Below are 13,971 nucleotides of genomic sequence, written 5' to 3'. Positions count from 1 at the left end.
GGCCCTCTTTGCTTGCCTGCCTATAAAGTGCTATACTCTGCTTGGGCTCGGGCAGCCACGCACGCCGACGTCGGCTGGTTTGTCCACTGAGAATGTGCCATTTTTGATGGTCATTCCCCTCTGCGTCCCCGGCGACGAGCACTGCTTGCCTGCCGGTGGCGCAGCAGAAGCCAAAATTTGCTCGCCGCCGGGGGCTGGTCGATCGGTGAGGAAAATCACACGCGACGCTGTGTGTGACACGAGTCGGGATAGTTTTGTGTGATTTTTAATTTTTGAAAGATGACAAAAAGACTTGGAAGAGCCGCTCGGTTCGGGTTAGCATGTCGCCTAGCTCTCACGCCAACTGTTTTGTTTACGCTTTCCTCAGTCTCTCAAGCCGGGGCAGGAAAATGACAAGAGCCGGACTAACGCCAGTGGCATAAAATACCGTTCTGGAGGTTAAAGAAATCGACAGTTTTGACCATTATGCAGTGATTTAGCCCTGTTGTACAGAATAAATGCATTTTTAAAGGGTATGACAACACCTGGGGAAATGCTAATATTCCATCATTTATCCATCAACGCATGCCTTTTGAATTCATATCATGCCACTTCGTGTAATTACACACATCGCAACACCAAGAAAATGATAGAAATTAGGTCGATTGTCAAGCTAAAACGACCCGCCCCCGAGATGCCGGAAATCTAGCATATTGTGTGCGTGACATCACTATATGGAAACAACCGGCTCAGTGCTTAGTACTGAATGGCGGTGATGATGGCAGACAATTTTGTTTCTAGTTGCATCGACGAATCCGACGTAACGAACATTCTTCTAATGGTGACGAGGAGAGTTATGAACCTTTCTTTGGTGTTTTGGGTCATCAATTTGAGCCCAAACGAAAGCCAACGCAGCCTAATGAAAGGATCACTGAGGGGAGCAATCACACTGATGAAACAACGGCGGCAACAGAAACACCGAATGGTTTGTTTTGCATTTCTTTTTGTGAAGCTGATACACCGTGACCGCAAAATAAAGTAATGTATAGAATAATTATCATTTAATGTTCTATCATCGGATTTCGCTCTGCCAACCGACACAAATATGAATGGGATTAGAGGATTTGTTCCATATATTTTACGAGCGATAATTTATACATGTGTCCAGTCCTATATCCAATGCGTGATATGTTTTTTTATTATAAAAGAGTACTCACTCTGGCCATTTCCCTCCTTTGCTTTGCCTGGGGTGGTGGGGTGGTCTCATCAGAGCCAGTCATCGTCCTCTTTCTTGTTATCTCGGGACATTTAGGTGGCTGCGCGTGTAGGTGGGCACTGCATCTGTTTTCAGCAGCAATTTCTTTGCAAAACCTGATTTCATTTGTCCATAGTTCGTATAGCTTTCAGGTGTAAAATGCGCACCACACAAAACCGTGCCGGAGGCTGGGGCTGCAAAATTAGCCCTCTTAGCACTGATGAACTTTACTCATTGTCTGCGTAGTCCAGCTCTTTTTCTGGGTACTACATTGTGACAAATGGCTATTTGTAAACCACATAGCATGACAGGTTTGAACCATTTTAGCGATTTTTGGATAAAACACGAACGCAACTCTCTCGTCGATAAACAACGATGGCACCTGCCTCGACCTTTTGTTTCCTTGTTATGACGTCTCCGCCCCATTCGGCTGTTTCCAGAATACTTTCGGAAATGTTCGTAATTTTCCATCTATTTTCGATAATTGCTCATGAATGCGATTTATTTTTTTGTTAACTTTATTAATATTTGTTATCTTGCCACATAACGGTTCTATTGATATCTCACTGCCCCTTAGTGTTTTCATACCCTTTAATATTTCATATTCCATTTAGCACAAGACTGTGATTTGTCATAACCAAACATTTTATTTAGCAATTGGGGAAAATACTTAGATGAAAAGAATATCCTTAAAAAATATTGCAGTAGAGAGATAAAAACAATGACATGTTGCTGCTCTCTGTCGCATTTTCCTTGTCCTGAATCTTCCTCCTCCATTGGGTTGAATTCTAAATCATCTGAAATTGTTACTCTGCCAACGTCATCACCCAAACGGCGGCGCAAGAGCGCTATAATGACAGGAGTGGCTAAACAGCAGATTGACTCATTTCTCGTCATCTGCGCTTTGCCAGATCGTTGTATATAGTCAAATCCTCTTAAAATATGATTTTGAATTCACATTATAATTCTATTTAAGATTTTTTTAATGGTGTCACAGGCACTTTAAATCATCCATCTAATGGAGCCGCTATGTTGGACAACAACACCCTCTGCTGTTAGCTAAATGCGGGATGTCATATGATCAAACCTAACTTTCTCTCTAGCACTCAGTAAGACAGCAATACAAACGTAACCTCTCAGCCCCCGCCTTATATAGAGTGTGTTTGTGCAAACGTGTCAGCTGTTCCCCTAGAGGGGAGGAAAGCTATATCCAGAAATAGAAAGGATTAGTCCAAAGTGCAATGAGATGGCACAAGATTACAAAAAAATATATATGATTAAAAAGATTTGTCACTTTGCTTATTTGTGTACCTCTGCACACCACATTTTCCCATTTATTTTTAAATTCAGTTTCCTCTTGGCAGGACGAGGAGAAAAGGTGTAGAACTTCAAACATCAGCTGTTGCTGTCAGTCAGCCAACCCATGAGGGGAGGTGCCATAACTTGGACAGTATGAAAAGTGCTCGAGGGTGATGATTAATAAGATGAGATTCAAGACCGATGAAAAAGGGAGAGCGAGCAGATCAAAATGCGGGGAGCGGTGAGAGTCATAAAACAAAATGTGTTCTCCACATAGAGGAACGGTACGGCTGCCAAAGTTCACTGGCACAGCCAATCTCTCCTAGTTAAAAACAATCACATTTCAAAATAATTGGAACAACACAAATAACCATTTACCTACAAGTGACATTAATACATTCCCCTGGGATAGGCTCCAGCAACCCCACGACCATGGTAGGATAAGCGGGACAGAAAATTAATGCATGATTCCACCTCCCAACATTATAACCAAGTGTAAATTCAAGTTTTTCCCATGTTAAATTTACTTTATTTTTGGGAAATCTTGTAATATTAAAGCTGTTGCAATACACCCACTTTCTTGGTTTTGACAGACATTAGTAAGTTTCCTACCCTCCTGAATTTAATGTTTGTCATTTTAGTGGTGCTCAGAGAGTCAATTATTTTTGGGGTTCGTCATTGGTATAAAAATGTAAGAACAAGTGCTCATATATTGATAGGAATACTATATGCATAATCATTTTGAACACAGTGAAAGGTGTCGTTGACTGAAGTACAACAAAACAAGGAGGCCAGGCAGGTTGGTGATAACTCTAAATGTTTTAATATCGGAAAAGTTCAAAACCACCCCCCGTGAGTCATCACCTTATCGTGGTGGAGGGGTTTGCGTGTCTCAATGATCCTAGGAGCTATGTTGTCTGGAGCTTTAAGCCCCTGGTAGGGTCACCCATGGCAAACAGGTCCTAGGTGAGAGGCCAGACAAAGTATGGCTCAAAAAGACCCCTTATGATGGGCAACATTAATGAACCCCAGTTTCCCTTGCCCAGACGCGGGTTACTGGGGCCCCCCTCTGGAGCCAGGCCTGGAGATGGGGCCCGAAGGCAAGCGTCTGGTGGCCGGGCCTGTCCCCATGGGGCCCGGCCGGGCTCAGCCCGAAAAGGCAACGTGGGTTCCCCTTCCCATGGGCTCACCACCTGTGGGAGGGGCCAAAAAGGTCGGGTGCGTAGGGAGTGGGGCGGCAGCCAAAGGTGGGGGCCTTGGCGGTCCGACCCCCAGCTGCTGAAGCTAACTCTTGGGACATGGAATGTCACCTCTCTGGCAGGGAAGGAGCCTGAGCTGGTGTGTGAGGCAGAGAAGTTCCAACTAGATATAGTCGGACTCTCCTCCACACAGAGCTTGGGTTCTGGTACCAATCCTCTCGAGAGGGGTTGGACTCTCTTCCACTCTGGAGTTGCCCATGGTGAAAGGCGCCGGGCAGGTGTGGGCATACTTATTGCCCCCCGGCTTGGCGCCTGTACGTTGGGGTTTACCCCGGTGGACGAGAGGGTAGCCTCCCTCCGCCTTCGGGTGGGGGGACGGGTTCTAACTGTTGTTTGCGCTTATGCAACGAACAGCAGTTCAGAATACCCACCCTTTTTGGAGTCCTTGGAGGGTGTGCTAGAGAGCGCGCCCTCTGGGGACTCCCTCGTTCTACTGGGGGACTTCAACGCTCACGTGGGCAATGACAGTGAGACCTGGAGGGGCGTGATTGGGAGGAACGGCCCCCCCGATCAGAACCCGAGTGGTGTTCTGTTATTGGACTTCTGTGCTCGTCACGGTTTGTCTATAACGAACACCATGTTCAAACATAGGGGTGTCCATATGTGCACTTGGCACCAGGACACCCTAGGCCGCAGTTCAATGATCGACTTCGTAATCGCGTCATCGGACTTGCGGCCGCATGTTTTGGACACTCGGGTGAAGAAAGGGGCGGAGCTGTCAACTGATCACCCTTGGTGGTGTGTTGGCTCCGATGGCGGGGGAAGATGCTGGCCAGACCTGGCAGGCCCAAACGTATTGTGAGGGTCTGCTGGGAACGTCTGGCAGAATCCCCTGTCAGAAAGAGTTTCAACATCCACCTCCGGCAGAACTTCTCCCTTGTCCCGGGGGAGGTGGGGGACATTGAGTCCGAGTGGGCCATGTTCCGCACCTCCATTGTTGAGGCGGCCGATCAGAGCTGTGGCCGTAAGGTGGTTGGTGCCTGTCGTGGTGGCAATCCCCGAACCCGCTGGTGGACACCAGCGGTAAGGGATGCCGTCAAGCTGAAGAAGGAGGCCTATCGGGTCTTTTTGGCCTGTGGGACTCCGGAGGCAGCTGACAGGTACCGGCTGGCCAAGCGGACTGCGGCTTCGACGGTCGCCGAGGCAAAAACCCGGACATGGGAGGAGTTCGGCGAGGCCATGGAAAACGACTTCCGGACAGCTTCGAGGAAATTCTGGTCCACCATCCGGCGCCTGAGGAGGGGAAAGCATTGCACCATTAACACTGTGTATAGTGAAGATGGTGTACTGCTGACCTCGACTCGGGACGTCGTGAGCCGGTGGGGAGAATACTTCGAGGCCCTCCTCAATTCCACCGACACGCCTTCCTTTGAGGAAGCAGAGTCTGGGGACTCCGTGGTGGGCTCTTCGATCTCTGGGTTTGAAGTCACTGAGGCGGTTGGAAAGCTCCTCGGTGGCAAGGCCCCGGGGGTGGATGAGATCCGCCCGGAGTTCCTGAAGGCTCTGGATGTTGTAGGGGTGTCGTGGCTGACTCGTCTCTACAACATCGCGTGGACATCGGGGACAGTGCCTCTGGATTGGCAGACCGGGGTGGTGGTCCCACTTTTTAAGAAGGGGGACCGGAGGGTGTGTTCCAATTATAGAGGGATCACACTCCTCAGCCTCCCTGGTAAAGTCTATTCAGGGGTGGTGGAGAGGAGAGTCCGCCGAGAAGTCGAATCTCGGATTCAGGAGGAGCAGTGTGGTTTTCGTCCCGGCCGTGGAACAGTGGACCAGCTCTACACCCTCGGCAGGGTCCTCGAGGGTGCATGGGAGTTCGCCCGACCAGTCTACATGTGTTTTGTGGATCTGGAGAAGGCGTTCGACTGTGTGCCTCGGGGAGTCCTGTGGGGGGTGCTCCGGGAGTACGGGGTACCGAGCCCCTTGGTAAGGGCTGTTCGGTCCCTGTACGACCGGTGTCAGAGTTTGGTCCGCGTTGCCGGCAGTAAGTCGAATTCGTTTCCAGTGAGGGTTGGACTCCGCCAAGGCTGCCCTTTGTCACCGATTTTGTTCATAATTTTTATGGACAGAATTTCTAGGCGCAGCCGAAGCGTTGAGGGGGTCCGGTTTGGTGACCTCAGCATTGAATCTCTGCTTTTTGCAGATGATTTAGTGCTGTTGGCTTCATCAAGCCGTGACCTCCAACTCTCACTGGAGCGGTTCGCAGCTGAGTGTGAAGCGGTTGGGATGAAGACCAGCACCTCCAAATCCGAGACCATGGTCCTCAGTCGGAAAAGGGTGGAGTGCCCTCTCCGGGTCGGGGATGAGATCCTGCCCCAAGTGGAGGAGTTCAAGTATCTTGGGGTCTTGTTCACGAGTGACGGTAGGAGGGAGCGGGAGATCGACAGGTGAATCGGTGCGGCGTCTGCAGTAATGCGGACTCTGCACCGGTCCGTAGTGGTGAAGAAGGAGCTGAGCCAAAAGGCAAAGCTCTCGATTTACCAGTCGATCTACGTTCCTACCCTCACCTATGGTCACGAGCTTTGGGTCGTGACCGAAAGAACAAGATCCCGGATACAAGCGGCCGAAATGAGTTTCCTCCGCAGGGTGTCCGGGCTCTCCCTTAGAGATAGGGTGAGAAGCTCGGTCATCCGGGAGGGATTCGGCGTCGAGCCGCTACTCCTCCGCGTAGAGAGGAGCCAGCTGAGGTGGCATCTGGTTCGGATGCCTCCCGGACGCCTCCCTGGAGAGGTGTTCCGGGCATGTCCCACCGGCGGGAGGCCCCGGGGACGACCCAGGACACGCCGGAGAGACTATGTCTCTCCGCTGGCCTGGGAACGCCTTGGGATCCCGCCGGAGGAGCTGGTTGAAGTGGCTGGGGAGAGGGAAGTCTGGGTTTCCCTGTTAAAGCTGCTGCCCCCGCGACCCGACCCCGGAACAAGCGGAAGATAATGGATGGATGGACGGAAGTTCAAAACCAAAGTGCTAACAAAAACTCAGGAAGTAAACAAAAGACTGGTTATCAAAAATAACTTAATAAGAAGCAGGTGTATAAGGGTTGGACAGGGGCACAGGAACACACGTGATATTGACACTGACACAACACGGGGAGCTTAAATACACAGACATTGGGTAACGAGACGATGAGGAACAGGTGGGTGACAAGAGAGAAAGCCAATGGGGAGACACAAAGAGCAGGCCACAACAGATGAAATCAATAGGCAATCACAAGGACAAGACACACTAGGGCAGGGGTGTCAAACCGGTCCTCGAAGGGCCACAGTGGGTGCAGGATTTCACTCCAACAAACAAGATCACACATTTCCACCAATCTGGTGTCTTATGAGTGTAATCAGTTGATTGCAGTCAGGTGCTGCTTTTTTTTTTTTTTTTTTTTTTTTTTTAGCAGATACCTCATTGATTGAACTGCCTGTGCTGGGTCTGTTGGAACAAAGACCAGGACCCACTGTTAACTCATTTGCTCCCAAAAACGTATAAATACATTCTGTTTTTAAATGTTTCAGTGTCCCAAATACGTATTTATACGTCTTTTACGGTTTTTTTTTTTGTTTTTTTGTTTTTTCAAGAGGCATCTCTAGGTTCTGTTGCACCTGAACTGCAATGTACAACACTCAAAACTCATTTTAAAGCAATAAAACTGGCCACTGGAGGGCAGTAGCACATTTTGTAAGAACTCATTAAAAGGAAGGAAGAAAGGAAGTGAAGAAAAATAGTCAGGAAACGGAAGTTGGAGGGATCTTGTGAAGACGCGTGAGAATTTGAGAAAAATGTGGAGCACAATCGGGAAAAAAAGGCAAACGGCACTGGAGGAGTGTTTTGAAAAGAAAACAAAACCATCGTCAAAGAAGGATTCCAAAAAAATATATCTTGATGAGACAGACGGTGATGGGTAAGGTTCCACACGCGTTCTGCGGAGCTCACGTTGCGTTACTCCTGAGCTGAGGTTGAAACCAACGATGAAGGTGATGAAGATGATGAAAAAAAGTGAGACCGATCTTGATCCGGACTCATCAGATTACTGGGAGCCACCTCATTCAACTGGGAGCAGCCGAGAGCCTTCCCCGTTGTTATGTGCGCAAATAGTTCAACAGTTCAATAGTTTAGTTATGTGTAAATAAATTGTTACTTTGCGATCAAAAGCTCTGTTTGTCCTGTTGTTTATCTTATTTTGTAAAAGGAAACATTATTCAGATGTTTGAGATGTACCTCTACATCTTCATATGTAGAGGTACCACTGTACTAGTATCGGTATCAGTATCGATACAGCCCTAAAATGACAAAATCGGTATTGGGCAGTACTAAGAAATAACGTGCTGACTGCCAATGCTGTCCAATATGTACTTTTCAAGAGCTAGTTTCCAACCGCCAGCTGCCCCACCCAAGACTGTCACCAGCTGCACACTTTTCGTTCTGCTGTGAATTTAAATGAATTTATCACTAATAGATTTCCAGTCCATTTTATAGCAGGGCCGAGAACAAAAAGTGGTATTTGGTATGTTGCAAAATTTATTTTACCATGTGGCCATTTTTTTTGGTACATGGCAAAATTGATTTTGTCATGTGGCATTTTTTTTGGTATGTGGCAAAATTGATTTTGCCATGTGGCATTTTTTTGGTATGTGACAAAATGGATTTTGGTATGTGGCTTTTTTAAAATTTTGTATATGGCAAAATGGATTTTGGCATGTGTCATTTTGTGGCATTTTAAGTGTACTCCTACTTCAAATGGCATCAATGGCAGCCAATGACATGAGCAGTCTGACCCAGCCATGATCGCAATTACCTTATATTCAAGTGAGAATGCAGTAATTTGGCATAAAAAGAGAAAAAAATGCATATTTCCTCAAAAAACATTGTGTTGCTACAGTATTGGCATCATCCCATACCACACAACCAGTTGTTGGAATTGGTCTCAAGTGAAAAAAAAAGGCAATCAATGCAACACTAGTTTATACTGTATTAATCACATTGTCCAGTCTTTAGTCTCCATCATGAAAATTAATACACCCATAAGAAAGTTACCCTTAAAGTCTCACATAACTACTTTATATGTTTTAATGAACATTAGGGAGTTTGCACATCCTCCTTTGCATTTTTTGAGTATTATATCACTTTTTTTTTTTCAAGTTCCTCTTTTGTCACCATGACAACTAGGGGTGGAGCCTGAACATTGCAACTTGAGCAGAGGCATGTAGAAAGACAGTTGTGACACACTCTGATCTCGCCGCTCGTGGTCATGTGGAACTATTGGAGGGTGGGAAAAAAATGATCACTTAGAACATGCCTTACAAAACTTAATTTGTAAATCATAAGGTGTCGGAACGCAAAGTACATATGACAGCGCAGGGATGACGAGACGGGCACAGGTCCACGAACATACGCAGAAAATGGTGCTGAAGACGACATGCAAATGCCCACTTGCCATTCTGTGGGACTTACAAGCCTCAATTTCAGATAATATCCATGGTATAGATGTTATGACAACAATTTATAATTATTTAGGCTATACTCTGCACAGCACAGGCAATTGCCCACATAACCACAGGTGGGACTTACAGTACACAGTCATCAATCAGTTTCTCAACAGGTCTAACTTGTAAAACATAAAAAAACAACAACAAAAACAGAGATTACAGTAAATAACACAAATCTCTCATTATTATTATTTATCATAATAACGGGGTTATATCACTACGCCATTATATTCGTGCCTTGAGTCTGTGGTTTACAAACATATTTATCTGTTAATTCATTATACTTCTTTATTCTAATAACACAGTTGTAATCATTGTATAGGCCCATGTAAGCAAATAAATTAAAAATAATTCAAAACGGTGTCGCCTGCTTTATTGCATTCACGAAACATCAGCGAGGTTAAGTGTGAAGACCGCAGTTTGTTCACGGGTGCTAGGACAACATGGTTTAGAGCAGGGGTCCCCAAACTTTTTCCTGTGAGGGCCACATAACTTTTCCCTTCTCTGATGAGGGACCAGGGTCAGTTTGTAACAGAAAAAGTGTGACGACTGCAGGAGTGCCTAAATGTAAAAATTCATTGTTTTTCAGAAAACCACAACCCTTTCTGGATTCTTCACGGAACAAAAGTAAATAAAATAAAAATAATAATATAATATAAAAATAATAAATAATAATGACACTATTAATTAAATAGACAATAACCAAATAACACTCTCTGAGTTCTTCAAAGAAAAAGGGCAGAAAATAAATACCACTATTAAGAAAAAAAAAAAAAATCAAAATGCTCTCTGGTATTGTTCAGGGGGTCGGACTAAATGTGGAGGTGGGCCGTATCCGGCCCGCGGGCCGTAGTTTGATTTAGAGTAACATTAGAGGTAAAGGAACTATTTTCTGTGAAAGATGAAATCTATCAGAAAGCTTAAGTTTGACAGCAAATTAGCTCATATCATGAACACATTTTATGCTGATTTTAATTAGTGATGCACGATAATACATTTTCAACCGATACCGCCAACCAATATTTTCCTCCTCGTTCCAACCGATAATGTCATGCCGATAATTCTATTAAAAGATTTAAGTAAAATTTTAAAGTATAAACAAGAGAAAATATTACTGCAAAAATATGTGTGCAAGTAGTAAATTCCAACATCTAAATAATGACATTGTTTGACATTGTGTAATGGTAAACTTTTGGCAACAATTACTTACAGAGTAAATATCAAAGTTGCACAAAAATGCCTTTAAAAGTAAGCCATTCCTAACATATTACTACACTGCAAAAACACACCTCCTTAAAACTAGTTAAATTCCCTTGTTTTCAGTGTAAATCAATTGGAAATAAGTGAAATTATCTGCCAGCGCTTCATGTGTATTTCACTCAGATTTTTTGAAGAAAAATACCTAGCTGAAAATAAGCTTAACAGACTTATTTTAAGTAATAAAGTATTATACTTAATCCCTAAAAAACTTGTCAGAAATGTTATTTATTCAAGAATAGGTATGGTTCAAAACATTATTTGAAAGCCATTTTTTCTTTATTTTTTTTTTTAGATGTATGGGCTTAATAAGAACAAATGGCAATATTTACGTACTTCAAGTAAGTGGAATAATATGGCGCGTTCATCTGTTAACTAGTCTTTAGCACTCAAAACAAGATGGGGAAATATTTTGACTAGATCAGTGGTTCCCAAACCGGTCCTCAAGGACTCCTGTGGGTCCTGGTTTTTGTTCCTACCAATCGAGCACAAACCGTTTAACCAATGAGGTTTCTGCTAAAACAAGCAGCACCTGACTACAATCATCTGATTATACTTGTAAAACACCAGATTGGTATACATGTGTCGTCCTGTTTTGTTGGAAAGAAATCCAGCACCCACAGCGGCCCGATGTGGAATAGTTTGGGAACCCCTGGACTAGGTTTAAGAAGAATGATCTGATTAAGACGTCATAAATTTACAGCGTACTGAATGCATTACTGCTGACCTCTTGTGAGTGTGGTTTGGAGCATGTTGAAATTATCATCCAACAACTGTGCCATCATGATAAGCATGCTTACTTGACGTCACTTCTCCAAATGTCCGTGGTAAAACTGATGGGAACGGCATGCTTTTCACGAAGAATGGTGGTCGTATAAACTGCATTATTTTTTTATCCGGGGCTTTGGCTCTCAGGTCATTTCGGTAAAAAAAACGTCTCTCGTCCGGCATCTCCTCTGCCTGTGCCCTTCAGTCCGTCGGGCCGCCAAATTAGCACCCACGCCAGACCTTTGTCTGGCCGTGGTGCTCGATGAGTTGAACCGGAAATGGGTGGCGGCAGCAGCTACGTTCGTACCGGATATCCGCCCGTCCTGGGTGGCTCGCCGAGGTGTATTCGGGGCCTGGCTCTGCTCCGGACGGAGGTGTGCGCCTCATGTTTGCTGGAGGTCCAGCTGCCGGGGAACCGGGCTCAGCCCGCCTGTCCGCCCCGCCCAGTGGCGTTCTGCCGGACCGGCCAGAGCGGCGGGCTCCGTGGGAAGACGACTTACTACTTGTCGACTATCGATCTCGTGCCGGTATTTAGTCTTAAATGGAGTTTATCACCCGCTTTGGGCTGCATTCCCAAACAACCCGACTCCAGGAAGCCTGCAGCGTCTCTTCATTGTCACATGCCCTGTAGCAATGCTTTGTTTATGTGTGTTTACAATAGCTTTAGCATTTGCACTAGCAGCAGCCTCGTATCCTTTCCAAAATCTTTGTGATGCAGCTACAAATGGCTTCTCAGGTTAGTGGTGTTGAATGAGGACGCTTTAATCCGCCTCGTGGAACTTCTGCAGTGCATGTTTTGCAGATGGCCGGAGCGTCCGTTTTTTTCACACACGGATAAATCCAGCCACGCTGGTGACAGAGCCGCCATGATCTCCAACTTCAGTGCCTTTGTTGTGTTAACTCCGCCTCCTCAACCCTCCTCCCTCAGGGGCTTCAGAGAGGGGAGGGGTTGAGGAGGTGGTGGTGCTGAATTGGAAAAAACGGCTTTGGTTGCGCACATTTGGAGGCTAAATCAACTATATAATTATCGGAGCTCATTATCGGTTGAATTTTTAAAAAATCTGGATTATCTGTGTGACGTCATAATTGCCATTATCGGCCGATAATTATTAGTAACTGATATTATCGTGCATCTTTAATTTTAATGTTGTGGTCTGTTATATAATCGCAATAGTACACTTGATGCTGTTCTTTAACGTCATTAGTGGTACGAGAGTGCTGGTAGTAAGTCTTCTTCACCTTGAACTGAGATGCTGTTGTTCATCCCATCCCTGACCTGTTGCTGGATGTCCCACATTCTTCTCCGCTCAGTGCGCTGTCCTCTCCTTCTGAATCTTCCAGTGAGCGAACTGATGTCGCGGTTCCTGCCTTTTGCTCTGGCTGCACTTCCAGGCTAGCTGATTCCAGGGTACTGGCCTGTTGCTCTGGCTGTTAGTGGTCCACCTGGCTGACTGCTGGCACTGTAGCTGGCCCACACTCCGGGTGGTGCTGAACCTGACCAGCTGCTACCACGGTAGCAGTCTCCTGCCCCGGCTAGGTTGGCTGTCCGTGAACCTGGCATGCTGCTGCAGCCCTAGCCTCCTGCTGCACCTGTTAGCATGATCGCTGCAGCTGCCCTCATTGTTGCTTTTCTGACTCGTTTTGAACCATCTTCTTTCTTTTTGAAAAAGACAGTAAATGCAACTGTTTTTTTGGCATGTTGAAATACCGTTTGATCCTGGCTGCTTACTCCCCACATGCCGAAAATTTCCAAATTTTTTTTTTTTTTAAGTCACACAAGAGGTAAGATCTGCCCAAATAAGTCCCGGAACACAGGGAGGCCAAAATCAAGAGGTGCCGGATCCTGTTCCGGCAGGATCTGGCACAAATTAACCCCTGGTTTTACACCTGTAGGAGACTTGGGCCTTTCTGCAAGATAGTGCCACTGCATGGTACTGTTACACACAGTGAGTCCATCACTTGAAAGTGGCTTTGGATCTTCACTTATCCTAACTTGTCATATCAAGAGCTCACTCAGAGGCAAAAAAGTCAGATAACTACTTGTGTAATTAATTGTTGAAAAAAAGTAAATTTTCCACCTTATTTCCCAATAGTCGGATGGATACAATAACACCACAGCACACACTTGACCCTTGTCATTGACTGACAAGCTAACTATAGGCTACATGCCTGCTGTTCTATTTGTCTACTTGTTGAAAGAGGAGGAAGCTTGATGGCAAGATAGCTGGAGATGTTGTACAGCTGTTTGTAGAGCAGCGATCCGCTTGCACTCCATCTTGAGTTACTGATGTCACCAAGTGCAAGGTTAAGCCCGAAGCAGTAAGGATAGTTGAAGAGATGGACCGCCAGGTCAAGGGAGAGGAGGGGTCTGGAGAATCCAAGCATGCAGGGAGGGGGGCGTTAATCTAAGTGTGATGTCAGGGTTCCATCTGCAGTCAAGTGCCCAGTTGATCCTTTGCCAAAATAACCTCCAGTTGACTGATGCTCGCACCATCTTTCCTTTTTTTTTTAATCAATGTCACACGGATGATCCGTTGTCTAAATATGGGGGATTGGATTGGACATATGGGGACGTCCATCAAGGGATTGTAAGCAGGCACCCATGAATGTGATTGGCTACCTCCGGCCCAATCCTGAGCATTTTCAGTGAAAGTTTGGCGGGATGCGAGGGTACTTATGG

This window comes from Corythoichthys intestinalis, chromosome 2, assembly GCF_030265065.1.
Source record: "Corythoichthys intestinalis isolate RoL2023-P3 chromosome 2, ASM3026506v1, whole genome shotgun sequence".
Taxonomy (NCBI): domain Eukaryota; kingdom Metazoa; phylum Chordata; class Actinopteri; order Syngnathiformes; family Syngnathidae; genus Corythoichthys; species Corythoichthys intestinalis.
This window is presented reverse-complemented; position numbering follows the sequence as displayed.